The following is a 26,899-nucleotide window of genomic DNA, read 5'->3' on the forward strand; positions in this document are numbered from 1 at the left end:
CTAAGTGTGCAGGGAAAGCAAAAAATTGTTATGTGGCACAGGTATCAGTATGCTTAGTCCTCTTCTACCTGGCTTTGCCAATCTCTGTGTTGGCCGATGACCATGATAACAACATCTGCCTGATTCTAAAGCTGAGCATGTTATGATCTGAAAATCTGGCTATATGGCTTAATAAGAGTTTAAAATGCTATTTTGTGTGTTTGAAGCAAAGTGTTTTTTTCCTCAAGCACTAAAATTCTAGAACTAGAAAAAAACATCAATAAAATATTTAAACCCATAAATTATGTTGCTACCAAAATTGTTAGCCACTGCTGCTGCTTCTACATGAATTGCAGAGCAGGGATGCTTGCATTAGTTGACGCAAGACCTGTCCAGTACCACATCTGCCAAAATACAAACAACGCTCTTATTTAACAATTTGGAACTGTCAAGGGATATGCTGATGGAGCGTGCAGGCTCTGCATAACGTGACCCTGGAGTCTGATGGGCTCCCAAAGAGCCAGACCTGCTGTAGAGGCTCGGTGGCTCTTCGGGGATGATCAGTGCGAGGAGCACTGCCTGCAGCCACAGTGTGGTGATGCCTGCGAGATCCCCGTGGTTGCAAGGCTAAATGCAGTTCTGGAGAGGAGACGAGTGCTGGTGTTCAGCTGTCACCACTGAAGCTGATGGCATCCCTTGAGCTTCAGTATTTAAATGGCTGCTGAAGTATTTTATTGTATTTCTCTGCATCTCTCAGTAAAATAGAGCTGAGACTCGGACTCCCTTGAAGATCCCAGCCTTTGGCTATGCAGTCCTGAAGCGCTCTCCTGTTGATGGAAGTCAACAACAATAATGTTAGAGAATTCAGCGGAGATGCAGCTGCTGAAAATAAGCAGGGGAAGTCAGCATGGGATAAAGATTTAAGGAGAACTTGCTCATTTCAAGTGATAGACTGCTGCATCTCTGGGATTGTGCCATCCCAAGGTACAGTAAAGACTGACTCTGCAGAAGCGCCCATGATGGATGATAATGGATGCTTCTTTGCATAAGGTTTTCATTTTCTAGAGAGAAACATTTATTATTGTGAGTGATAGTGTGGCTTTTGATTTTTCACCTGTTATTTGCTAATCTGCTGACAGATCTTAACTCTTCAATCCCTAGCTGTTCTTAATTACCTAAAAGTTCCTCTTCAGAGATGACTGGCATTTGGACAGGTTGGACATCCTGGCCCACCAGATGTGCTGGAAATCTGTTTCAAAGGGAAAAGCAGAAGAAAAGCAGGGAAGGCAGCTTTCAGGTGATGTGGAGTTGCTTCCTTTGGCACTTGATGCCAATGTCACCTTTGCCTTTGTTGTTGCAGTCCTCTGGGGCTTGCCGGTGCTGCTGAGATCAGCACAATCCCTGCAAGACCACAGATAAGCCAGGGCAGGTTCTTGGGTGCTTGAGCAGAGGAACTTGGTCCTGGTCTTTGTCTAAAACCCATCTTTTTCAAAGAGGATTTGGTTGCTGCTCCAAAGCTATGGTGTTGCCATCTCAGGAAATGGAAGGGGGAAATAACCCCCCACTAAATCATAATCTTTAAATCATGAGATTTGGAAAACAAACAAAATATGATTAATTTTTATTCTGTCTTTTGACTTTTAATCTTCTTACTCTTGTGTGAGATTATTCTTCCATCTGAAATTAACCTTAACTGCACGTTCCTCTGACGGAGATCAGGATAATCCTTTCTGAGGGGAGTTATCGCACATTAATTGCCTGTCTTCGCTCTTTTCCTTCATTTTTTTTTTCCCCCATGTTCACCTATCTTTTTTGTGGTGCAGAAACCTGCAATGGAGCTACAAAATGTGTTTGCAGAAAATGACCAAAAATAAATAAATAGTATAAATACTTCCCACATATTATGTTTTCTGATTATTTTTCAATAAAAAATTATCTCAGTGGCAAAGAACATATACAGAAGAGTATAATTGTATCATTAACCACTTTCTAATTGCTAGAAAAAAAAAAAAAAAAACACAAAACATTAGCTGAAACAGAGCTTTCTGCAACTTAGTGCTATAATTAGGTTTAGAATCTTTCAATATATTTTGTAAAACATTTCTCACATTCAAAGCACTTAAAATAATTTAAAATCATTTTCCTTTCTCCATACGATTTCTATCAACTGCATGATGATATAAATTATTCAGTAATGACAATAAATATAAGCTTAATGTGTGTGTGTGCATATATATATGTATCTCATTGTAATTAGCTGTCCATATAACTAGAAGTAACATATTTTTGCTTTATTTCTCTTTTGATTTCATGGCTTAAAGAGTTGCTCTTTGCTTCAGACCCAACATCTGCCCCGTAGCTTAGCCCCATTGGTAGGCAGTGGCTGATTTTTGTGCTCTGAATTAACGCTGGGAAGACTTTATCCTGTGGCTGTGGAAGGAGCTTGGCTCCTTCACCTAGAATCATAGAACCACTAAGGTTGGAAAAGACCTTCGAGATCATCTGGTCCAACCGTACTAGAGAAAAAAAAAAAAGTGAGGTAGTCACTTTGTTGATCTGTTAGACAGTCTTGTTTTCCATTTTGCAATTATGGAAGAAAATCACATCCATAATGTTTGGGATCTTTTACCTATTTTCCCTGGAGCGGGTATATGCCTTCCTCCCCCTTCTAATATATCATGTCCCTCTTTAGGAACCAGGATGCTGGTATGCTCTTTGGTTAGCCTGTAATCTTCCATTTTAATTGGGAGGAACAGCACTTGGATGGTGGCAAGGCTACCCAACTATGCTCTGTTCTTGCTGCAGGAAAATGTCAGCTGTCCTCTGCTTGAGCAAAATGCCCCAGGAGCTTTGTGGTGCTTTTGGAAAGCCTTAGTCCAAAGTCTTTGGTGGCAGTGGTAGGGGGACAGCACAGGTCCAGGGAGCAAAGCGAAGGAATGGAGATGGATCAGAAAAATAACTGCAATGTTAAACCCATCTAAAGCTGACAGATTTTTTTTTAATTTTTATTTATTTATTTTTAATTTCATGGGAAGGAGAAGGAGATGGGGCAACTGATACTTTTATTCAGCTCACTAAAGAGCTCATGTTAACATTCGCTTTTTAAAATACAGCGTTGGCCCGTGTGTAAAATGAGCTTTGAAGTGCAGAGCTGACAAACCCCAGGGGAAAGCATGTCTTTTATTAACAACTGCTGGTACACTTCAGGAACCTTATTTTAATGTTTAGTGCAAGCATTTTCCGTGAGAGCATAAAGAATTGCTGGGCTGAGAAATCAGCTGGACGTGGCAGGAGGCTCTGGTGCCCACTTGCCCTCCTGCTCCCATCTGTGTGATGGCTTGGAGCCACCGGAGGGGTGGGAGGAGGACAAGCCTGTGGTGGCGATCACTGCAGAGTTTCCCTGGATAAGTCATGGTGTGTTGTAGCTACTTGCATTGTAGGCTTACGATGTGGCAGAAATTCAGGGGAATTTTTCATTTTATTGAGTGCTGAGGTGACTTAGGGCCCAAGGCTGACCTTGGGTTCCAGTGACTTAATGGGTTCTGGTTCTTCAGAAGGTGCTTAGGTGCTTCTGGAAAATGTGTTAACAAAGCAACAATGATACCGTGTTATCCATGTATACCTCTGTGGATTCATTTTAAATATACTTTTATAATGCAGCAAGTTCACCTACTCTTTCCTGTCTTCAATCTGCCTCACACAAGTGTGAATGCATCTGGGGGATGCAGGACTGTAGCCTTGTTTTATACCCCCCCAGCAGTGCTGTGTTTCCTCCTCAGTCCCACGGGCCTGCAGTGCAGCGGTGGTGCTGTGCTGGCAGTACATGGCCGGAGGAGTGCCCCCATCCCCTGCCAGTGGTCGTTACTGTGAGCAGGGCTGGAAGCTGGACTGCGAAATAAATTTTTAAAAATGGTTGCAGACCTTGATATTTAGGCTCTGCAAATCAAACCCTGGTGGTGCTGTGACAGGAGGTGCACATCGCTGCTGTTCTCGGTATGAGGCCGCTGGTCTCTGGCAGGCCCTGTAGGTATTGGTGTCCTGGCCCCACGTCCCCACAGCTTTGCTCCTTGCTGCCTGTCTCACTCCCTCCTGCTGTGGTGGGATCTGTCCATGGTTTCTGAAACTCAAATAATTTTCTGTAATCCTTCCCCATCACTGAATTTATGAAACATGAGGAAGTTGCCTGTAAGCTGGAAGTTCTCCAGGATTACGATCGTGGGCTTGCTGGTGGGGCAGAGGCCAAAGCATAGCCAGTCTGGTTCTGCCCGGTGTCTCTGTATCTAAAGTGTAAACAGTGCAAGGGACAAAACTGCTTGCAAATTGTCAGGGCAGGGTGAATGACGTGGATTTCTACCTGCAAATTTTCAGTTGTAAGTCCATAGGTACCCCACAAAGCTAATAGCCAGAGCCACCAGGAGATGTGGACCTAAAGCGATCTCCTGAAAAAACAGGTGTAGTTTCAGGAGTCCTTGGACCAAACACTGAGGTTTCAATCCAAAACTCCAGACCCACCACTAGCTAAGTGCTCTCCTTGCAAGTGTCTCAAATTCAAAAATTATGTATGACCTCACAGGGGTTTATTAGAGAGATACTTGTCTTAAGGTTGTGGCAGACTAAATGACTTTTCTGAGGCTGGAGAAAGAGGTCAGTATGAATGCTGTGATTAGACATTTGCCATTCTTGGCTTTGAGATTTGGGGATCAGAGAGTGGCTGATACAGAATGAAATACGAGCATCCTGAATTTTTTATGTTGCAGTTCAAGTATATTTGGGCTAGATTCATCAAAGGAATAACTGGGAGAGATATTTTTCATTTGTAGAATCTTAATGAATACATGACATTGCTATTCATTATTTATCTACTTTCACATTTTAATTAATAGTTCTACTGGCCATTTATGATTTTTTTTTTCTATATTTATAGAAAGACATCACTTCAGGAGTATTGAATTGTGCTGCTGTTTGTTACCTTTTGTAAAACTTCATTAGTATTAGGGAGGACTAAATTTTGTTGTAACTTGTAAATGCATAAATGAAGGAGAAAAATGTCATATATTTCTATTCCTTTGAGTCATAAGTTTGTGGTTTTCCTTCCCTCAAATGCTTTTTACAATGCAGCTGACATAAATTAGCCAAGGAATGTGGTGTTTTTTGTACGGATAGGAACCACTAGAGGACACCACCAGACGACTCATGAAGCAAATAAGCACAGCTATAAACAGAGAAACTGGGAAAAAAAAAAAAGGTAGGGATGGGGAAATGCTGTTTCCTATAATTCCCCAGGGATGGATGGAGCTAATCCAGAATTTCCTTATTGTCAGCCACCATGCAGATGTTGGGAATGCACAGGTCCTTGCAACACTTCTTCATCCTTACATCTCATGATGCCAGAGCAGGTCTGCCTCGAGGAGCAATTCGTTGCCTGGGCATGGAGAAGGTCTCTGAGCGTTTTCTGGCCAGAGCTGTTTCAGTTAGCTCAGAGGCTGCAGTTGTTGGAGATTCACCTCATTTTGTTTTAATGTTTCCTGAAACATTAGGCTTAAATGAAATAATTCAGAAGAGGGCTGGGGTAGTGACATCTGACTTGGTCATAAGCTGAATCTGCTGCAGGCTGGGATGCTGCTGCAAGCATGTCTGAGAGCCTGCTGTGATGCATGACTGGAGCAGAGTCTGGGGCAAATCCAGGGCAAATGCAAAAAATCTCTCCTGGAGTAATCCCTGGGGCTGTGGGACAGGCTTCCTGGGGAGGTGCAGAGTAGACCTGGGGAGGCTCTGAGACGTACACAACAGACTTCCTTTCCAGGTTCTCCCTAAAAGCAGAAAATTCAACAGCTATGCAAGGTTTATAAACTTTGAAATGACAAATTTAAAGGCAGGGTAATGATGTCAACAAAGCTGTTAGGGCCGGGAGCTAACACCAATGTGAGCATTTACACACACGCACTCTCTCTCTCTCTTGTGTGTGTGGTACCCATACAAACGTTTCTTCCACTTGTGGAAAAACATTCTCTGCGTGGTGCTGTGCGTTTTAGAGGAGCAAGGAGTGCTGAGGTTTTCTTAAAGGTCTTTTAATCCCACAAATATTATGTAAATTGGGTGAAAGCTTGGCTCTGCTGGAGATCAGGGCAAAAGCTCTACTGATTGCTTCAGTTGCAACAGGGTTTTGTGTTTGGTCTTTAACTTCCCTGCCTTATTCTCTGCACTGATACAGCTAAACCCCCAAATACCAGGGATTTCAGAGAATGGAAAAGCATCTAGGAAAATGTTCCGCTTATCTCTAAAATGCATTTTTAAATGGCTTTGAGTTTGCTTCTGAAAACCAAATAGCATATGCATGGAAGTACCTGCCCACCAAGAGCTGTTTTTAATGCAAGAAGCTTTGCCCATGAGTGGCAGGGCTGTGATGAGCCTGAAGGCATTTCTACAAACAATTTTAACAAAATTCACCAATACATTTCTCAGTATTTCCCCCAAGATGACAATAAATGAGTAAATAAATAAATGTTGTGGTTATTGATTGCATCGTGTTGTTTGAAATAACCAAGTTTATTTTTGCTGTTAAACTTCCAGAGGTTTTCAGGCCTAAAGTTATATGTATAACAGAAGATTTTAAAAATTATTTCCAAGTTGGAGCTTTTGTGCTCTCTTTAAATTAACACACTAAAAAGCTAAAAGTTCAAAACTTTTTTTTTTTTTTTTTTCCTTATTTGAATTAAAAGAGTTTGAAGAATGTTTCGGTGGATTCTTAATGAATGTGCAGGAATGACATGGTTTTCAAAAATATATACTCATTTTCTTTGTTCCCAGTGGAAGGTAGAATGATGTTTTTATCTAGTTACATCATAGGCTAGGAACCCCCCTCGATAAATATTCCTCCGCCAAAGGCTCATAATCTCCAGGGTGCTTTGTGTACATGAAAAGTTGACCTAGCAAAAAAAAAAAAAAAAGTGTATATATGTGCGTGTATACACATATACATATATGCAAGCTTTCTTGAAAGGAAAACTGTTTTTTTGCTTCTCTCTGAGGATGGTGTTTGCTTTCCATGAGAACTATTCTGCCTTTCTTTAACTTGAACCAGAAATGGTGGTAAAACAAATCCTTCAAGATGTGGCCCTCAGTGGAGCAGCAATAACTTCCCCCAGAGGCTGTTGAGTGGCAGGTTGCTCTTCGAAACCTTCCCAAATATGCTCACAAGGCATTTTCTGAAGAAGCAGAGCATTACCTGCTTGCTGTGGATATTTTCAGACCCAGAGCGTTGTCTCTGCTTAGACTCCTACTGGGGAAAAAGCAAAGCCAGCTTCGGAGGCTGCCCCAAGGAGGTTGCATTGCATCGAGCAATTTTTAAAATTATTATTTTTTATTATTTTTAATGAGGGATTAAGCTTTTTCTTATCTCTAGCCATGCAGTGCTCAAGGCTCTGTGCCCGTCCCGCTTTTGCACGCCAACCCCAGCCCGGGCGGGGGGAGCTGCAGCATCCCCGCGGGCCGGGCTGCGCCCTCCGGAGCGGCTCCTGCCGCTCTGTCCTTCCGTGGGCCGGTCACCAGGGGGGGACAAAGCCCCGCGCACGCTGCTGAGCAGTGACACCCCCCCCAAAAATCGCCTTCCAGGAGCGCCGGGCTGGGAGCCGCGCCGCGGAACCTCAGGTGCCACCCGCACCTCGGGGTGCCCCCGGGGACCGGCCCCTTCTGCCATTCCCTGCCCCAATCCCAGCCCCAGCTTCAGCCTGGAAAGGATGCTTGCACTTTAAAAACTAACAAAAATCCCAACCAAGCAAGCAGGAACCACCACCTGTCCTTGAAACAGCTGTAGGTTTGCTGGGGTAAAGGAGGTTGAGTTATGTTGCAAACTCAGTTTCAGAACGGATCGGTCTTCCCTTCCTGACGCTACAATCACAGCGCTTCTTAAAAAGGGCTCGTTGTGTGCATAAAGGTAGCTGCTGCCCATTCTGACCTGATTCACTAAAAGCTGGAATGTAGCTGATGCCCAGGTATTTCAGTTGGCACTGTTGGTCCAAGAGAAAAAAAATAATAATAATAATTCTTGGCATTGAAAATGAGAGGAAAGGCAAATTTGATGAGTATTTGGCTTTTTCAGTTGCTAGCTCTGCCGGATTGGAACCTGTAGGGAAAACAACACAATCATTTGTGTGAGATTGAATTTCATTTCCAACCAGAAATATGAAATCTGTCACCTGTGCATTCACTCTGAGCTGTGGTCATGGGCTGGAGGATGCTCCAGCAGTGATGCTGGCAGGTACCAGAACAAGGGTGTCCACACAGGAGTTCATGTCCTCCTGTCCCACACACATCTCCTGAAATGGGGGTCACCCAGGTGGCAGGACTCAGTTCCCTCCCAAAAAGCACGGAGATGGGCAACATGGGTGGGTCCCCCAGGAGTTTGCACTGCAGGCTGCAAGCCTGCATCTGGCTGCTTGGCCAGACAAGCCTGCTTGAGCAAAGCCTGTTGTGAGACCCTAAGACGTATGAATTACATTTGGCTTGGGTCCATTTCCTCAGCACCGGACAGCTTGCTGCTGAATGAAGTTTTTTTTTCTCCAGGTCCTCAGAGTCAGACCCTTGCCCGGATCCAGCTGTCCCTAGTAATTAAATTTTAATGCTTCAAGCTGGGAGTTTGCATTGGCATTTGAAGCGAGGCGTGTGAGCAGCCCGGCGTGGTCACTGCAGGCTTTGAAGCTCCCTGTCTGACACCAAGGATGGGAGGGAAGGTGAGGTGCCACCTCCTCGGTCCCAGCTGAGCTGGTGTGGCACTTTGCCACCCATCTGGGGAACTGAGGCCTTCCTCTCCTGCAACTGGCAGGGACTGGAAAGCTAATGAGGGTTTATTCTGGAGAAAGGTGTGGGTCTGAGGAATGCATTACGCTTTTCTGAGATGGCCACAAAGTGGTGGATGTCTGTACTAGGTGTTTGGGGCTGTCTGGGAGGAAGAGGAGGAGATGTCCTCCTTCCTGGCACAGCCTCTGGAAGGAGCACTAGCACGGTGGCAGCTCGTGCTGTGCGTGCAGTGAGCTGACGTGGGCTATAAATAGTCGTTCTGTCACTTCGAGTCAAACGGTTCTTCCTCACGTTGTGCTTTGCTGATGGATCTAATTAGAACTGGGAACGGCGGTGGTTGCTCGGGCTCTGCGTGGATGGCATTTCAGGAGCTTGCTGGCTCCCACGCCTGCGGTGGCTCTGCCCACGGTGCTGTTGGGACACCCGAAGGCACCTTCCCTGCCTGCGTAGTGGCATCTCCAGAGGTGGCCTCAGTGCAAGTGTCAGGGATGGGGCACGGGGCCACCCACAGCCCGTCCTGGCAGCCTGTGGAGCTGGAGCAGGTCCCCGGGGCTGTGGCCAAGGGGGGCACCAGATGTGCAGGTCCCCTAGGGGAAGGAGCAGGAGCACAAAAGGGGGTTGACAAGAAAACCAACTGCACCGATCTGCTCTTTTCCTCCTCCCTCCTTAAACCATTTCATTGTAATTACCGTGTGAACAGAAGGCCTGGGTAATTATTCCGTGGTATTGTGGGTGTAAATTTAACAAGTCATTCCTGCGCAGCTTTGCTGGGAGGGAAGACTCTTTCCTTTTTCTCCTTCACTTGGTGCTCCCTTGGTTTCTGTATGGGTGACGCACAGCCAGGTGATAAGCCGAGTGGGAAATGCTCCAAACGCAGGGAGTGGCAGGGACTGGCAGTGCCATCAGCCAGACTCTGATTGCAGGAGGATCTGGAGGATCAGCAAATGTGTTTGCAGATGCAGAATGTGACCCAGCCTGAAGCACAGGATGCCAAATGTGGTTAGAAGGCTTTGCAAGGCTTCCGAGAGTCTTCTTGTCCCTACCTAAGCCACTGTGCCTAACGAGATCAAGGGGACACTCGAATGAACAAGTCCCATGTTGAAGTGCTGGGGTTTGTATGAGGACCTGAGGGAGGACAGCACTGGGGTTCACCTCAGTGGAGCCCCGGTGGTTGGGGTTATTGAGCCGAAGCACCAGCCTCTTCCTTGCAAGTTGGCCGAGAACAGGTGATGGTGAAAAGTATCTTAGCGATGCTCTTTGGCATTATTATTTCTGACTTCAGCATATTGCACAAGTCATGGATCCCAGCTCACGTTCCTTTATTGTTAGAGAAGTTTGCACAGAACTCTGCGTTTCCTCCTTCAGCTGGTCATAATAATCTGTTTTTTTCCTGTTCAGCACTAAGCACAGCAACAAATCAGAGCAGATGTGGCTCGATGAAACCATCCCGCAGCTCAGGATGAGAGAGGTGGTTACAAACAGCTTTGAATATGTGTGTGCTTGTGTGTCTGTGTACAATATAGCTGAACAAACCTTCGCTGCTGTTGGCGCAGCAGAACAGATGACTTGGAAAAGGCTCTTGAGTAAGTTATAAATTGTTTCCTGTCACCGTGCCGCCGTCTTGTTCTGTTGCTCCACTCTTTCCTATTGCATTTGTTTCCTTCCTCCTTCCCTTTCCCTGTATTAAAGCAAAGCTGAAAGTGCCTGTGCTGGAGGCGCCTGTGCTTATGCCTTGCTCACTGTATTGTTATTAAATCCCCCCAGGTGCGGGCTGCCCAGCTCTCCAAGTAAACCAGAGCCCATTGCTGAGCTGCTGATTTTCTGCTGGTCGGATAAAGATGCTGCCTGAAGCAGTTTTTTCTTATCGGTTTATCTTTTATTTCCCACATGTACACTTGCTGGCATAACATGTCCTGCTGAGTATTAAGCCTGACAGTGCTGGTGGACCTACCTGCACTGCCATAGCTGATGTTTTGTTCCAAGTCCCGTGTCATCCAAAAATCTGCCCAGCTTGTCATTCTGAGGTCCCCATGGAAAGCTGGAGGTGCGTGGTTGTGCCACAAAGTCCTGGCTGTCCTCTGGAGTGTCTGAGGTCCTTGATCCACATTTGGTGTCCGCATAAGGACAGGCCTCCTGCATTTTGAAGGACTGGCAGTAGAACTGATGAAGCTGAGAAGGTTGTGCTTTGGGCTTAATAAAGGAGGAATAGGGTTATGCTTTTCTTTCTTTTCATTTGCAAAGTCCACTGAGTCCATTTTGTCCTTGGACCATGCAGGAGATGAATGGAAAATTAACATGCAGAATGCTCATCAGGGAAAACAAAACAAACAGTTTTGAAGGCAGAAAAAAAAATTTACTTATGAATGGGAAAAGTGCGTTCAATAAGGGATTATGAAATATGATGACAGTATTTGAATTGGTAAAGTGTACAGGAAACAATTTTTTTCTTGCAGGAAATTGTGTGACAATCCGGATGCTTTTGCTAACCAGTCAATTATTTTTGCTTACTTGAGCAAGTTAATATTTTTCTGCAATCTTTTTAAAACAGTTTGTCTAACTGTAAGTATTTTTAGTTGAACTTTAAATATACCTTTCTGTCCTTTTTTAAATCAAGAAATCTTATGTAAGTGATTCTTCTGATCACTTTCCATTTAATAGATGTGCATTTTTCAAAGGGACGTTTGCATTAAACTTCTACTGGTGGCCAAGAAAAATGACTGGGTTAAGTCCTGCATGTGTTGGTTACCCTGTCAATGGAGTAAATGGAGAAGCAGTTTTGTAGGTGACAGGATGAGATGGTGAAGAAAGTGTGAGATACAAGTCCCTTATACTGTTTAGATGTTGCTGTTATTTTCAGAGTTTGGGGATTTCACCATGACTTGTTCTGGATTTGACCCTCCCCAAAGTCTGGAAGCTGCTTGCAGTCTGGCCGGGGCTTATCTCTGCAGGAGGCGAGCAGAAGCGCTCTGTGCTGCTGCCGTGCCTCTTGAATGTGAGCGCAGGGCTCTCTTGTTCAGTGCCTTGGAAAATAACTGATGACAAAAGAGATTTGGAGTTTGGATAAGATAAAAATTAAATTGAATATTTGTCCTGAAACAACAATGATCTTGAACTTTTCAGGAGATTTGAAAAGTTATGCTTGTTTCTGAGATAGATTTCCAGTTTTCTTCATCTTTTCTTTCTCTTCTGTCATGGCAAAACACCACAGGAGGAAAAAACACCACATGTGGCTCAAAGACTTTGGACATTTTTATAATTTGTGAAGGAAGAGATGGCTCCTCCAGGCTGCTAATTTCCAAGATGGACCCAAGCTGAAAAGTTTGTACTGTCCCAGCCTGTAAAGACATTGAAGTGTGTGTTCAGTTTTAAGTCCGTGATTCCATTTACCTGACTAAGCAAAGTCAGTATAATTAACCACATGCAAGTGCACCCCTGAATAGGAATTGCATGCTTCAGTTCCAGGTCTGTATCTTTGAGCCTTCTTGCTTGAGTGAGTTGGAGTTTATTCCTCTTGGACCAAGGCCTGCTGCCTTCCTCCTTGGGGATGATTCCCATAATTTCTGTATAATTAGATTAGCTCCGACTAGACCTACCTACAACAGGCAGAGTAAATTGTTTCTAACCTTCCCAGATCCTATAGAAAATGATGCCTGTGGTCCTGCCACATGGGAGCTAGTACTCTGAGAGATCACAGTGACAGAAAACAGCCTTTTTAATCACAGAACCACAGTACAGTTTGGTTGGAAAGGAACTTAAAGATCATATAATTCCAACCCCTCTGCCATTGTCAGGGAGACAATCCAGGAGACAAGGATACTCAAAGCCCTGACCAACCTGGCATTGAACACCTCCAGGAGTGGGGCATCCACAGCTTCTCTGGGCAGCCTGTGCCAGTGCCACCACCCTCAGAGTAAAAAATGTCTAATGTCTAAACTAAATTGCCCCCTTCTAATTTAAAAGCCATAAAAGCCATTACTCCCCGTCCTGTCACTGCACTCCCTGACAAAGAGTCCCTCCCCAGCTTTCCTGCAGGCTCCCTTTAGGCTTTGGAAAGCCACTGTAAGGTCTCCCTGGAGCCTTCTCTTCTCCAGGCTGAACAATCCTAACTCCCTCAGCCTGCCTTCATGGGAGAAAATGAAAGAGTTGTCATTTTTAAAATGATGAGTTGTATATCAGTAATAGCAGATCCGGTGAAGCTTAAGAAAAGAGGTTGCATTAAATGAAAAGGGGTCCCCGTGTGTACCTGTATCCCCTGGGGCTCAGCCTGGTGGGCTTTGCATGGAGCCAAGGTGATGGGCTTCAGAGGATGCTTTGCAACCTGGCACGTGTTGCCCCAGATCTCCTGGTTTTGCAGGGAGCCTTAGGAATTCAAAGTTGTTTTATTTTCATTTTATTGTCTGAATCCACTAAACCGAAGGCCAGAAAGCAAGAGGTTGGGGTAGAGACTGAAATAGAATGTTCTTCATTGCCTCTTGGTATTTATTTAGAAGAAATGGGAAGGAATGATGCATTTTATGACAAACCTGTTAATGAATATACCCGGTAGGCAAAAAGCACGAGCAGGATGAGGAGATTGCCAACACACCAGAGTCATAAATGTTTGTAAGCAATTCAAAGTTACCATGTGATAGAATTAGGTGAGAACCTAATCAAGCACTGAATCAGGGTCTAAAAACCGAGGGTATCAGTTGCAACAAGCTACGTAGTAATCAGCTACAGGTAAATGCATCTTGCTTGGGTTGTATTTCTAGTTAGTACACAGTGTGAAAATTAAAGAATTGCCATGTTTGGGGCAAATAAAACATTATGCTTTCATGCAAGTGACTGTCCTTATTTAATGTCTTGCTTTGTATTTAGGGTAGCTGCAGAGACGCATCCTATACGTGCTCAGTAGAGCCGGCTGAATTATATGTTTAGAATAATTCATCGGATAAATTCACATCCATGAATAATCTGCATTCAGAGCACGACCTTTACCAAGCTGTGCATTTTCCAGGGCTCCAAGCTTTCAGCTGATGCTGAATGGAGACAGAAGCAGCACAGAGAAACTTTCTCCCATCTCCACTGTTCCAGGAGCAGGACAGGGGAGCCTCAGCCACAGGGGATGTTCCAAAAAGGAAAGAAGGTTTTTATGAACATTTGAGTACTGGGAGAGGTTGGAGGTGAGCAAGCTGCTCCCAGAGCCTGCTCCCAGCCTCTCAGTCTTCTCTTCTCCAGGCTGAACAGACCCAGGTCTCTCAGCCTTTCTTCATAGTGAAGATGCTCCAGGCCCCGTATCATCTTTGTGGCCCTCCGCTGGAGTCTTCCCAGGAGATCCCTGTCTTTCTTGTACCGGGGAGCCCAGAACTGGACACAGTACTCCAGGTGAGGCCTGACCAGGGCAGAGTAGAGGGGGAGGATCACCTCCCTCGACCTGCTGGCCATGCTCCTTTTAATGCATGTCAGGATCCCATTGGTCTTCTTGGCCACAAGGGCACAGTGCTGGCTCATGGTCAACCTGTTGTCCACCAGGACCCCCAGGTCCTTCTCCTCAGAGCTCCTCTCCAGCAGATCATCCCCCAGCCCGTACTGATACTTCGGGTTGTTCCTTCCCAGGTGCAGGACTCTACACTTGCTCTTATTAAATCTCATTTGGTTTCTTCCTGCCCATCTCTCCAGCCGGTCCAGGTCCCACTGAATGGCAGCACAGCCTTCTGGCGTGTCAGCCACTCCTCCCAGCTTTGTGTCATCAGCGTACTTGCTGAGGGCAGATGCTATTCCCTCATCAAGGTCGTTGATGAAGATGTTGAACAAGACTGGACCCAGCACCGACCCCTGGGGAACACCGCTAGTCACAGGCCTCCAGCCAGACTCTGCTCTGCCGATCACCACCCTCTGAGCTCAGCCAGTCAACCAGTTCTCAACCCACCTTGCCATCCACTCATCTATCCCACACTTTCTCAGCTTTGCTAGTAGGATATCATGGGAGACAATATCGAAAGCCTTGCTAAAGTCAAGGTAGATGACATCCACCGCTCTCCCCCCATCTACCCAGCTGGTGTTGCCATCATAGGAGGCAACAAGGTTGGTCGAGCATAACTTCCCCTTGGTGAATCCATGCTGACTACTCCTCATAACCTTCTTCTCTTCCAATTGCTTGGAGACGGCATCCAGAACAAGCTGCTCCAATCCCTTTCCAGGGACAGAAGTGAGACTGACTGGCCTGTAGTTTCCCAGATCCTCCTTCCTGCCCTTCTTGAAGACTGGAATGACATTGGCTATCCTCCAGTCTTCAGGCACCTCACTCGTTCTCCAGGACCTTTCAAAGATGATAGAGAGCGGTTCGGCGATCACGTCTGCCAGCTTCCCTAGCACATGCGGATGCATCCCATCGGGACCCATAGATCTGTGTGCATTGAGCCCACTCAGGTGCTCCCGAACTACTCCCACGTCCACCGGGGGGGAGCCCTCCATTTCCCAGACCCTTTGTCCTATTGCCAGGGGCGAGGAGTCCTGGGGGAGCAAGACTGAAGCAAAGAAAGCATTCAGTATCTCTGCCTTCTCAGCGTCTCCTGTGACCAGGACACCCCCCCTCATTCAGCAAGGGACTCACATTATCCCTAGTCTTTCTCTTGCTGTTTACATACTTGAAAAAACCCTTCTTATTATCCTTTATCTCTTTTGCAAGCCTCATCTCTAGGTGGGCTTTAGCCTTCCTCGTTTTGTCCCTGCAGGCCCTGACAACACATCTATACTCTTCCCAAGAGGATGGGCCCTTTTTCCACATTTCATAGACCTTCCTCTTCCTTTTGATCTTATTGATGAGCCCCTTGCTCATCCACGTGGGTTTCCTGCCCCCCTTTCCCGATTTTGTATTCTTCGGGATGCACCGATCCTGAGCATGGAAGAAGTGCTACTTAAATGTAGCCCAGCTCTCACAAGCACCCTTGCCTTCTAGCAGCCTATCCCATGAGATACTCCCAAGCAGGTCCCAGAAGAGGTCGAAGTTGGCTCTTTGAAAGTCCAGGGTAGCAATCCTGCTTTTAGCCTTACTTCCTTTGCCTAGTTCCATCTGGAACTCCACCATCTCATGGTCGCTGCATCCCAAGCTGCCCCCAACCTTCACATCCCTAACAAGGCCATCCCTGTTGGTAAGAACAAGGTCCAGGAGCACCCCCTGCCTCGTCGGCTCCTCCACCAACTGCATCAGAAAATTGTCCACAACGCATTGTAGGAACCGTTTGGACTGCTCGTGCCTGGCTGAGATGCTTACCCAGCAGAAGTCTGGGTAATTGCAGTCCCCCATGAGGACCAGCACTCGTGATCATGAAGCTCCTAGCAGCTGCTCGTAGGAGGCCTCACCGACTTCCTCCTCCTGATCTGGAGACCTGTAGTAGACCCCCACCACCATGTCTCCCATACCAGCCCACCACCCCTTAATTCTTACCCACCAACTCTCCACTTGTCCTTCACCCCAGTTGATGGTGCTGGAGTTGTTAACTTTTGTCTCATGGTTGCTGGACACTGGAAAATGAGGCAGTGCACTCCATCCAGCTGATGTGCATCCACATATGTTCTTTCATCAAAACAGCTGGCTGCTTACCCCAGCGCTAACCTGACAGGAGAAACCCTACAGAAGGAGCTCATCACTGATGGCAGCTCTCGCTGTGTGAGCTGAACTCATTTTGCACACCTTAGTGTGCTACAGAGAAGAGGATAAAATTAAAATAGTGTCAGGCACCATGGGCAGAACTTAGAGGAATGCAGATGAGAGCTACAAGAGGTTGTAAGCCTTGGTAGGTTTTGCTCCTCAGGCCAAAAATGAATAGGAAGTAAAATAGTTAGAAAGCAATGGGGCTGCACTGTGTCAGGAACAAGAACTGCAGATTTCCATTTAGCAAATATTGGTAAATGCCCTTGACCACAATTAGCAAGGCAGGTACATCACCTTGCTGATATGCGTTTAAATTACTCTGTGTTAGAAATTAAATAACAGAACAGCTTGCATGATGTTCCTATAATAGTCAGCTGTGGATGGCCCATGTTGTGCTTGGACCTTTGCTTAATATTAAGTAAGTTTGGTGATAGTGATTTTTAAAGTGAACTTCCACATTTTTAGTATTTTAGTATCACTTGTTTTCAGTGGTTTCACAGAGTTTTGTACTGCTGTCACATAGAAATGTCAATACTGCAATGTTTTTTTTGCTATTTGTTTTTAAGATTGTCTGTAAGATTTTGTGTAGCTCACTGCTGTGGGAGTGGGGTTCCTTTGTGGCATGTTCCTCAAGTCCTCCGGCTCATCTGGGTGAGGGACAACTTCAAAGGAATTGTTGTATTATTCGGCAGGGGCCACAGTTCGTTCAGCTCAGGGGGGGTACTTTAAAGGTTTGATAAATCTTGTCCTGGTGGAGCCGTTCCTGCAAGATGAGCAGGAAGACTCAGTATTAGGATTGGCTTACATGTGGGGTGTAGTCCTGACTTTGCTGTTCCCCCTCTGGATAAAAGCAGTGCCTCAGTTTCCCTGTCTGTAAAATGGGGGAGCAGTAATTATCTCTCACCGTAACAATTTCCAGAGTGGATGAGAAGCTCAAAGCAAAAGAAGTCGCTCTGTAGGAAATCTATGTGAAGCAAAATTGAAATGGATACAGTGCACACTGTATACAGCAAGGTTTATTTGATATTTCAGCTTGTTTGTTCTTTCATTAGGCAATTGAACAATAGCCAAAGAATGGAGAAGATCATATATTTTTTTACGGGATATTAATATTCCTGTGGCTTTGAAGCCAATTAACTAGCAGCAGGTTTGTGGCGAAGAGTGGAACCGCTCTGGATTCTTCCTGGTGGGGCTTTTATGACTGCTACAAAACCATGACTGAATGAGGCTTTCATTATTTCATTTATTTTTGAATTTATTTTAGGTTGCTGAAGAATTAATGTGAATAATTTTCCTGTTTTACCATCTGCTTTAGACTCCATCTCAAAGGGTTCCCAATGAGCGTGGCACGTAAAACCATTTAAAAATGATCCTCTCCATATTTCCTGCACTCAGCAGTCTGCTAATGTGGCCAATAGATCTAGGTGATGGGGCTGCATGATTTAGAGAGGATCATTAGGGTTATGATGAGCTGTGCAACTGTCTTGTTTATTCACAGTTAGCAATTTCATTGCAGTGCCCCTTGTTTCATGAAGAGTTTTGCATTTAACCATTTACAGAGCAGTGCCAGAAACATCCAGCTGGTGACTCTTCCACCCTGGGCTCAGGAGGGTGAGTTGCTCCACTGCTTTCCATTTTATTTCACTTGTGCTTTGGGCTGGAAACATTGAGGAGCTCTGGTGAGCTCCCAGTAAGTGATGAGAGGGTAAATGCACGTCTCTTGCTGGCTTACAAAGGGTTGCTTGCAAGCAGTTGACGTCCTGGCTGTCCAGTCTCTGTCTCCATGTATTTCCCACCCTTCTGGTCTCTTGGGTCTGAGGGTTTTCCTTTCAGTCTTTGCCTTGATCTGTGCCAAAGCCTCTATTAGATGTCTGTCTACTGGGGCAGATGCTCACTGTCTCTGCAAGGAGAAAGAGGAGAGGAAAGCCAATGTATTTAACCTATCTGTTGAACAAAATTATTCATGGCAGGCAAGTGGCTGAGCAGTGTTTTGCAAATTCCCATGAATAATCCATCGATTGGTCAGCACTGGCGTGGGAGTGCTACACCAGCTGTAGGATGATTCACAGACCCAAAAGAAAAAACATACATATCTTAATTTCCTTCATTTCCCATAAGTGATAGGAGTGGAGGGATCTGTGTGACCGTGCCCTTGGTGATGCGTGTAGATCGATGCGTTCCTACAGGGATGGCTTGATCATAAGAAGGTGACGTGGCTGTGGGGCTGCACCTAACTCATCCCCTGGCGTCATAGGAGCAGGAGGAGATGAATGTGCTGCCCGCCTCGGCTCTTCCCCCCTGTTCTGTTTGTGGTTCACAAGATAGATGGACGGCCATGTACACAAATATTAGTGGATTTCTCCCTGAAGAATGATGTCACAGCAGGTTTTTTATATTCAGGGTAAAATATTATAATGGCACCATTTCCTTCCTTCAAGCAAGAAAATAGTTGAGCAGACCTATTCTTATGAAAAGACTGTGAGTCTATTACTTTGCTGGGAATTGGATTTTATTTTATTTTTTCTTGAAAGAGGCTGCTTTCCTCACCTAAAAAATATCATATTTTGGCTGGCATACAATTTTTACCATGTTTTGTAATACAATGCAAAAAAGACTGAATATTTTCACTTTTGATTATATAGACAGAAAGTCTTAGCTTATATTTTGGATTACTGGCATCACATAAATTAAAAACCAAAATAAATGAAACAAACAAACAAACAAAAAACCCCTTCCAGCTTTCAATTTTTATAAACTTTTGTATTTACTTGCCCTTTCCTTGGGGCACCTATATCAGCCTTTTACTCACCCCGGCAATCCACGTGCTAACAAAGGTGCTTGAAAATGGCCCTGTCCGTCCCCTAGACACACACCTACCACTTGTGGTTTGCACACCACACTTTGTGTACAGGTTCCTTAATGCTAACATAAACCTGCTGCAAAAGCCTTGACGCAAAGCCTGCAAGTCAAAGAGAGTCCAAACATTGACCTGTTGGACTTTGGTTTGGGTTCTTAACCTATAGAGGCAAAAGAGGCCAAGACTGATCAGGAGGCTGCGGTGGCCGGCGGGTGGGTGGATGTGGCTGCAACACGGGGACATTGGAGTGTGGCCTTTCATTTCACATTAGGATTCTTCTCGTATTTGTTAGATAGAACAATATTAACCTTTTGAATTTATTTAGAAACTCATTAGTGCTTCTTCTATAGTCCATTCTTTTCCTGATTAGCTCTCCTCATTACAATTCAAATTTCTTTCTGCTACATTTACCACATTGTCCTGCTTTCTCTCATCTCTATTGTTGCTCAGCTTAATTTATTAAAGCGATGAAAAAAGGCAGGGGGGGATCGGTTGACATAGCAGCATCCCTTGGTGCTCCAGGAGGAAAAGAGGAGACAAATCCCCCACATGCTCACCGTGCTCGGGCTGGGGAGCGCCTGGGCATCATCCCTGTGCCTGCATGGTCCTGTGATCTCATTTCAGTTTTGTTCTCATTTCAGTCGTGTTCTCATTTCAGTCTCTCCCCAGTTTAAGAGGTTTTAAATAGAATTCGCTCTGAAAGTTTGGTGTCCTCATCACAGCCTGGAAACATACGCATTTAATGCCCCACTTCTGGCATCCCGTTTTTAAGGACATTTGGAAACCAACTTGCATACCTTTAGTAGCATTTCTTCTGTGCTTTATTTATTTATTTATTTATTTATTTTCCCCTCAGTATCACGATGCAAGTCTGGGAACTGCTGTTATTGCTCTTGAGTTTGCATATCTCCAGTGAAACGTGAATTGGTATTTCTGGTCTGTTGTAAGACACCTAAGCTGTTCTACGTTTTGGGGGAAGATGGTGCGGGGATGCTAAGCTTCAGATGTACATTTAGAAATTTTCTGCCCTGCTTTGCAACGTATTTTCTGTTAGGATCAGGAATTTTTGCTCTTGCTTTTTCTGTTAGCATAATGTTTGTTTCTCAAGAGCGATGCTGCTGTATCCCATGTGCTCGTGATTAAAGATGCATATGCTTTTGACAAGAGATGATTAAATGCAGCCAGATGACTGTAACTGTCCTGGTCCTTGTGGTTTTCTGATTATTGGTGTATTTGAACATCTCACAAGTGTGAATGAATGTGTTTTTACAGCTAGCATAAAACAGGGAAGTTCCAAAGAATTTTGTTTGAGGCATGAGGGGATTAAGTCACTCAGCAAAGGTTATAGAGAGAGGTTTTGGCAGAGCTACAAAGGGAATTTAAATTTCTAAATTTCTAGTCCAATGCCTTAATCATAAAATCATCTTTTCTCTGAATTCTTTTCTGTCTGTTGTAATTATAGTTTTGGCTGGTTTTATGTCCTTTATAAAAACCTGTCTTTCACACATCTTTTGAAACTAAAAAAAATAAGAAGATAAAACAATCATAATTTTCCAAGTGTATAATTTTGGACTCCAGCAGAGGCCTAAAACAAGTAAGGTAATTATTCCACTCAGCTCAGCACCGTTTGGAGAATTAGGCTATTTTGCGAATAGTGGTTTTAAAATAAGACACATGAACTGGAAAAAGTTCAGTGAGCAACATGTAAAATAAATGCTTGCAAATATCAGCTGAAAGAGGAAAGATGCTGTCCGAAAGCCTTTGGTGTGAAGGTGATTGGAAGAAGATGAAAAGACTGATCATAATGGGGGAAGTTCAGAAAAATAAAAAATAGAGGGAAAAAAAAAAAAAAAAAAGGAAAGATTTGATGATTTCCTTTAGGACATGGGGAAAATGCCGGGGCACACTATCTAGGCTGCTCTCATCCCTGGTCCAAGCTAAAGAAAAAGACTTTCCCCAAGGATGAATTTGGCTCCTGGGCAATTGCAGGAGGTTGGGCAGGGGAAGTTGCCAAGAGGCGGTGGGGCCAGCATCGGTGGAGTTGTTAAAGTCTAGACTAGACGTGCGTTTGTTAGTGATGGTTAATTAACTTGTTCCTGGCAATCAGCCACCAGGGCAGGAGGTGGACTTGATTTGCAAGTCGTGATTGCCAGGAAAGTCACCCATAATTGCCTGAGAACTTGTGGCTTTCTGCTTTTCACCTCTGTCTTGTGTTCCCCTGTAAATCTTTGTGTAATTTTTTTCTCTCTCCACAGGTTCTTCACCTCTTATAACACCATTTTTATGCTTATTACTATTGATGCGATTGAACCTCTGCCACAGTCTGATTTTGGATGCCTGTGTCCATGAAGACTGGAGAACATCAGGTAGTCACAGAGAGATCAGAACCAAAATTACCTATGGCTGCAGAGGGGACGTGGGACGTGGTGGCTGAGGAGAGCACAGTGTGCTTGTACGCAGGGCAGCTTTACAGTATTTTTTTCTAAGTAGTTTCCAGGCTCTAACAGCCCCACCGGACCAGTTTCTATCCCCGTTCCTTAGGCAATCCTTCACTTTGGTTCCACATCCACTTTTTATTCTGCAATATCTGAACACCCCCGGTGTACATTCAGTAGCACCACTGCCACGCTGCTCAGTGCCTGGGGACAACACAGGGGCTGCCCACCAGGGCCAGAGCTGCTGGAGGATCTCACAGCAGCGTCCTGTTCTTGGCTGCTCATCAAACTGCTCCTTGGATGGAGCACAAGGAATGAACGCAGGCTTGGAACCCCCACATAGGTGGGAAAACACTGAAAATAATTCCTGTTTAAATGGAGGCATAGGGGTGCATGTAACAAGGTAGACGTGGAACCAGAATCTAAAGACCAGGAGGAAAGGAAGTTTCTTTCTTTTATTCTTCTTTGTGTTCCTGGAGGCAGGACTCTGATGGAAGCTGTCACACAGCAAGTTTCTGCTCAGCAAATGTTGAACTGTTGTTTACTTTTAAGCAAAGCAAATCAGGAAAGAAGGGGAAAAGCAATAATGTTAATTGACTTTTATTACTTCTTGTATATAGAAATTAAAGGCAAGGTTAAGAAAGCCTGAATCCCTCTTTGGCTCCTTCTAGCATCAGGTTTACCTCTGAAAGGAAAGAAATCTTGGATTATGATCCTCACTGAGGCACGGGCATGGAGAAATCCCAGGGGGCTTAAAGCAGGGATATTGCAGTGGGAGAGGTTGCTGGATCCATGGTGAAGTTGTTGGGTCTGGAGTGCTTTAGGGGAGGCTGTTGCATTTTAGTGGGGGACAGTCTCTGTCAAAAGAGAGTGGTGTAAAATCTGTGAGACAGCAGCAGTTGCAGATGTAGGAAGAGATTTTGGGGAGTGGGTTGTTGCTGAACCGGAGAGGAATAAAAGCAGGAGAATGACATTAGCATATAATTTCTGGCAGTTGTTACAGCGCATAATAACTTCAATTTAAAAGCTTCTCATTTCCTTCACTTTGTGCCTTATTAAGTCTCCAACCTATATTTAATGGTGGGAATATCACTTTTGCTTCCCTAATTCTATGCATGCAATTGATCTCTGTAACCTGCTAGATCTCTATTTGGATTTCCGAAGTATAGGAGGGCTCTCACTCTGTGTCTCAAGAGGTACAAAATTATAACTCAGCCCTCTTATATGGTGCATGTGATTCTTTGGTCCTTTGCTTTCTTGTGGTAGGAGCAGAGTAATGGAAGAGTGGTTTTGTTGCATCTCAGATATTTGTCATGTTTCCAGGGGCGTTTCCAGCATGGCAGAATTCCCCTATATGTAAAGTATAAATTTCATATTTAAAAAATAAAATAAAACCCCACATTTAATTATTTTATGAAACAAACTGTTTTCATAAAAATGAAGCTTGTGAAAATGCATAATTTGGTAAGTTTTCTTTGAATCCATAGGCTACTCACATTTCTACGCTTGCTGAATAAGTCAGTGCCAACTGCTGCTTTCATTTTCCTGTCTGTAGTTGTGCTGTAGATCTCTTCCAAGATATATTTTTTCTGATGTGACTCACCCAGCTTCCTATGGGAAAGTGCAGCTTATTCAAACTATTCTAAATCTATTTATCCAGGCAAATATTTGGACATCTAAAACAGCAGTAAAGTGCTCAGAAGCCTATCAGGGCAGGAGAGCACACAAAATCTGTGAAATTTTAAGTCGCTCCCTAGTGTGCTTTATCTGGAGGTATTAATTGGCAAAGAGCAGTGTAGAAATTTTGATTCATACGCTCACACATGCCCATACAGTGAGTGAAAGCTGTGTTTATGTTTGAGCTCCATTTTCCCAGCAATAAATTTAGGCTTACTGCACTGTCAGATGCTTCACCACCACGAAGGGGCTTTGACATTAGGTAGCTGCATGGAGGCCTCTCCTGTGTCACTGGTTCAGTCTCTGAAAGCCATGACTTGTCGTGAGCTGATGGCTCTCTAACGGAGTCCTCAAAACCAGCTCATAGCACAGTCAAACTCTTCAAGTTATGTTTTATCCAGAATAAATTGGTCAAACAATCCAGTTTAAATTTTGTTCAGTTTCAACATGTCTTGACAATCACATGCTCTCATCACGGAAGAGAGCTCAGGAGAAGATCCTCCTGTCTCCCAAACAAGACTGACCTCTAGCTTCTGGAGACTCGCACTCTAAACCATTGTCAGAGGCTACAGGAGCCCAAACAGGGTGATGGGAGGTATAAATGGCCATGTAAGTGGCTAGGAATTTGACAAGATTTCCTTGCTGATAGGGCTACAGATGTGAAGACTGGGCTTTGTTCTCCTGTTTTGGTTTTAAACTTCTGGCTGCCTGAATTCAAGTATTTCTTAATGATTCTGTAATGAAGTCAGAGGTCTGAATTCATATGTTGTTTTTTTTTATTTGCATTTTTACTACAGTTAGTCTCATTTCCTTGTTGCTAAAGGCCATTAGTGAGGAGTTGGATGGCTTGTCTAGGTTTCTGCTTTTTGTAATTTTCCAAAGCTCTATACATAATAAATCAGGCACACATTTTTGCTTCTGCAATTAACTAATCCACAATGCAACAGGAACAGTAGAATTGATTGAATATGTCAAGATTTAAGCCTCAAGAAAAAAAAGAAAAACCACGAAAAATAAACCTATTTGTGGCGATGCTTCTCAAAATGGTCCTCATTCTTACACGGATCTAGCCATAAAATTAGGACAAGTAAAGGATTTTGCCACTACATCACCCTCCAGCCAGTACTAACCTGTGCTTGAAATGAACTTCTGATGTGAAACATTCATCTCTGCAGCACACATGGTTTCACCTTTCCATTCATCTCACCTACAGCTGACAACTCACCTTGCTTCCATTAAGGTAAGATGCAGTCCAGCAGCAAAACTATCAGACCCGTTGTCTACTGTGGGTATCTTGACTTGCTAGTTATCGTTCTTCCATGGCAAGACCCTGTAATTTTGCCTTTGTGAAGACCCCTCAATCTCATTGCTTTGCCTTCCTTCCTCGAGTAAGGAAGATTGAAGCAAAGGATGATTGAAGAGCCTTTCTCAGAAACATCTCTGAATCTGCTGACTGGCAGTGAGCTGGGATATTTAGTCAAATGTGCATTAAGCTGCATTTCATAAAGAAACTGAGCTCAGTCTGGCCTCTTTTCTTAAATAAGGATATGAAAGCTGCATAATGGGCTCTGATGGCACTGCACCCTGATAATAAAGCAGAATACCAGGCTCCCTCTATACCAGTAAGTGCTCCTAGCTCAGAAGCTGCTAAACTAGAAACTATTTACTTACACTATTTTTGGCATTTGTATGGTTAAAATACTGTCCTTCCTTGTGATATTTTACCCCATGACCCCCACCTTTATTTCTCTCTTTCTTTTTTTTTTTTTTTCTTTTTTCCCTTTAATGTACAGAAAGCCCTGGGTCATTTCTGGGTGTAGCTCCTGTTCTGAGATACTTCTGCCTCTTGCTGGCATGCTCAAACCCGAATTCCTTCTGCAGCTCAGCCTCAGCTAGCTTTTGCAGTTCTGCTTTGGAAAATTGTGCCACAGAGACACTCTGCTCACACCCTCAAATGTGTAAAAGTCCTAAAAATCAGCCCTTGCAGAAGGGTGAACCTGCAGGGAAAGAGCAAGAAGTTTAACATCAGCCTCCACATTCTTTTTATGCAGGAGTATGTCAGGGGACACTGCCTGTCACAAAAAGCACGTGAACTTCTCCAAGAGAGAAGTTACCCCAAGGGCTGGGTGCTGGAGGGAGCTCCTGCAGTGCTCCTGCACAGTGGCCATGAGATTTTGAGTTTTCCTTACAGAGGGGCAACCTAACAAAATTCATACGGACAAAACTCATAATACAGTTTGACTCACTAACCTGCTATTTTCGTGCAACATCCTTCCTCCTAAAGAAGACAAGTCATACAGCAGATGGAGTGCTGGAGTCCTCTTTTCTTCTGAAAGGGAAGAGCACTGGCAGTTCTGCTCTTTGTAATGGTTTCCCAGCTCCCATGTACACCTGCAAAGCATTGCCTGCAGCAGAACTTTAGAGACCATTAAAAGAACATTTTTTGCAACAATGAAAAATTTTATATGTATTTGGTGAATGTGAGAATATTAACTGAATGAGATATTAATTGTCAGTAAAAGAGCAAATGTGACTTAAAAAGTACATAAAGGTGTTGGAACTTACAAATTATCTGGTAATGTTGGAAGATTAAAGCGCTAAAAATACATAATTAAAACATATACATTTGAGGAGGGAAAAATTGAAGTATTCTTGATTTTAACAGATATTTCCTCTACTTCATTCTTATTGTTTTGAGCTGCAAATATCTCCTGTGCTGTATTTTCCATTTATTAAGCTGTGCCCTATTGCTTGTTTGCCACTCTCAGAACCTGCTTTCTGGGCTGAATTGCAGAATGGTTTCTGCTGAAGGTGTATGCAGTATTCGGGGCCATATCCCACCTTCAAACTGGGCAGTCGTCGCAGTGAGGACCACACGCTTTTGTGCCTGGACACCAAATAGGAGATGACTACTTGGGGAAAGTCAAGGTAAGTTTTGCCTGGTCACGATGATGAAAACCAACCGATGACTTCAGCATTTAACACCCAGAAAGGTTAGGACGTGAGTCACACTAAATTTTCTTGTGCTTGGGTTAATCCCTTTGGCACTGCCATGGGTCTCTGGTGCACCCAACGCCGTGACAAATGGCACTAGCACGGCTGGCAGACAGGAGGAGCTGCCGTCTGTGAGCCCCAATGAGGAAAGTGCTTGTTTTCTACTGGGACGAGCAACCTCTCCCTTAAACCCTCACAGCCTGGGTCAGGGAAGTACAGGGCTCTGTTTCCCTGGGAGGTGATTTGCTTTCCCCTCTGAGGATCAGCTGGGCATTACTCATTGCTGTGCTGGGCCCTCTCTTTGCCCTCTCTGGATAAATGGCTTTGGAAGAGGAGGGCAGGGCGGTGAGGATTGGAGGGGTTGGGGCAGCCTGCTGCTGGGGCTGGCTGATTTACAGAGCTGGAAGGGAGCGCTGAGGGCCAGCCACTGTGCTAAGCAGGAGGACAGTTCATCTTGTTGGACCCCAGGGCTGATTTGTCATGGTCCTGGATGAGGTTTGCTCCCTGGACATTGCAGCAGCTTGTGGA

General features: G+C 44.5%; 1 long non-coding RNA gene across 3 annotated transcripts in view; it reads left to right on the forward strand.

Moving 5' to 3' along the window:
* LOC311445974 overlaps positions 1-26,899 on the forward strand; it is a 52,745-nt gene that overhangs the window by 21,769 nt on the left and 4,077 nt on the right. For 2 of the 3 annotated variants that reach the window (XR_014698694.1, XR_014698696.1), the window contains exons 4-8: positions 11,229-11,334; positions 11,984-12,237; positions 17,925-18,019; positions 21,521-21,631; positions 26,146-26,305. This is a non-coding gene — a long non-coding RNA (uncharacterized lncRNA). The remainder of the gene's footprint in view (positions 1-11,228; positions 11,335-11,983; positions 12,238-17,924; positions 18,020-21,520; positions 21,632-26,145; positions 26,306-26,899) is intronic. The other variant, XR_014698695.1, reaches the window with a different exon arrangement.

Source organism: Aythya ferina, assembly GCF_964211825.1.
Source record: "Aythya ferina genome assembly, chromosome: 16".
In the NCBI taxonomy this organism is placed as follows: Eukaryota; Metazoa; Chordata; class Aves; order Anseriformes; family Anatidae; genus Aythya; species Aythya ferina.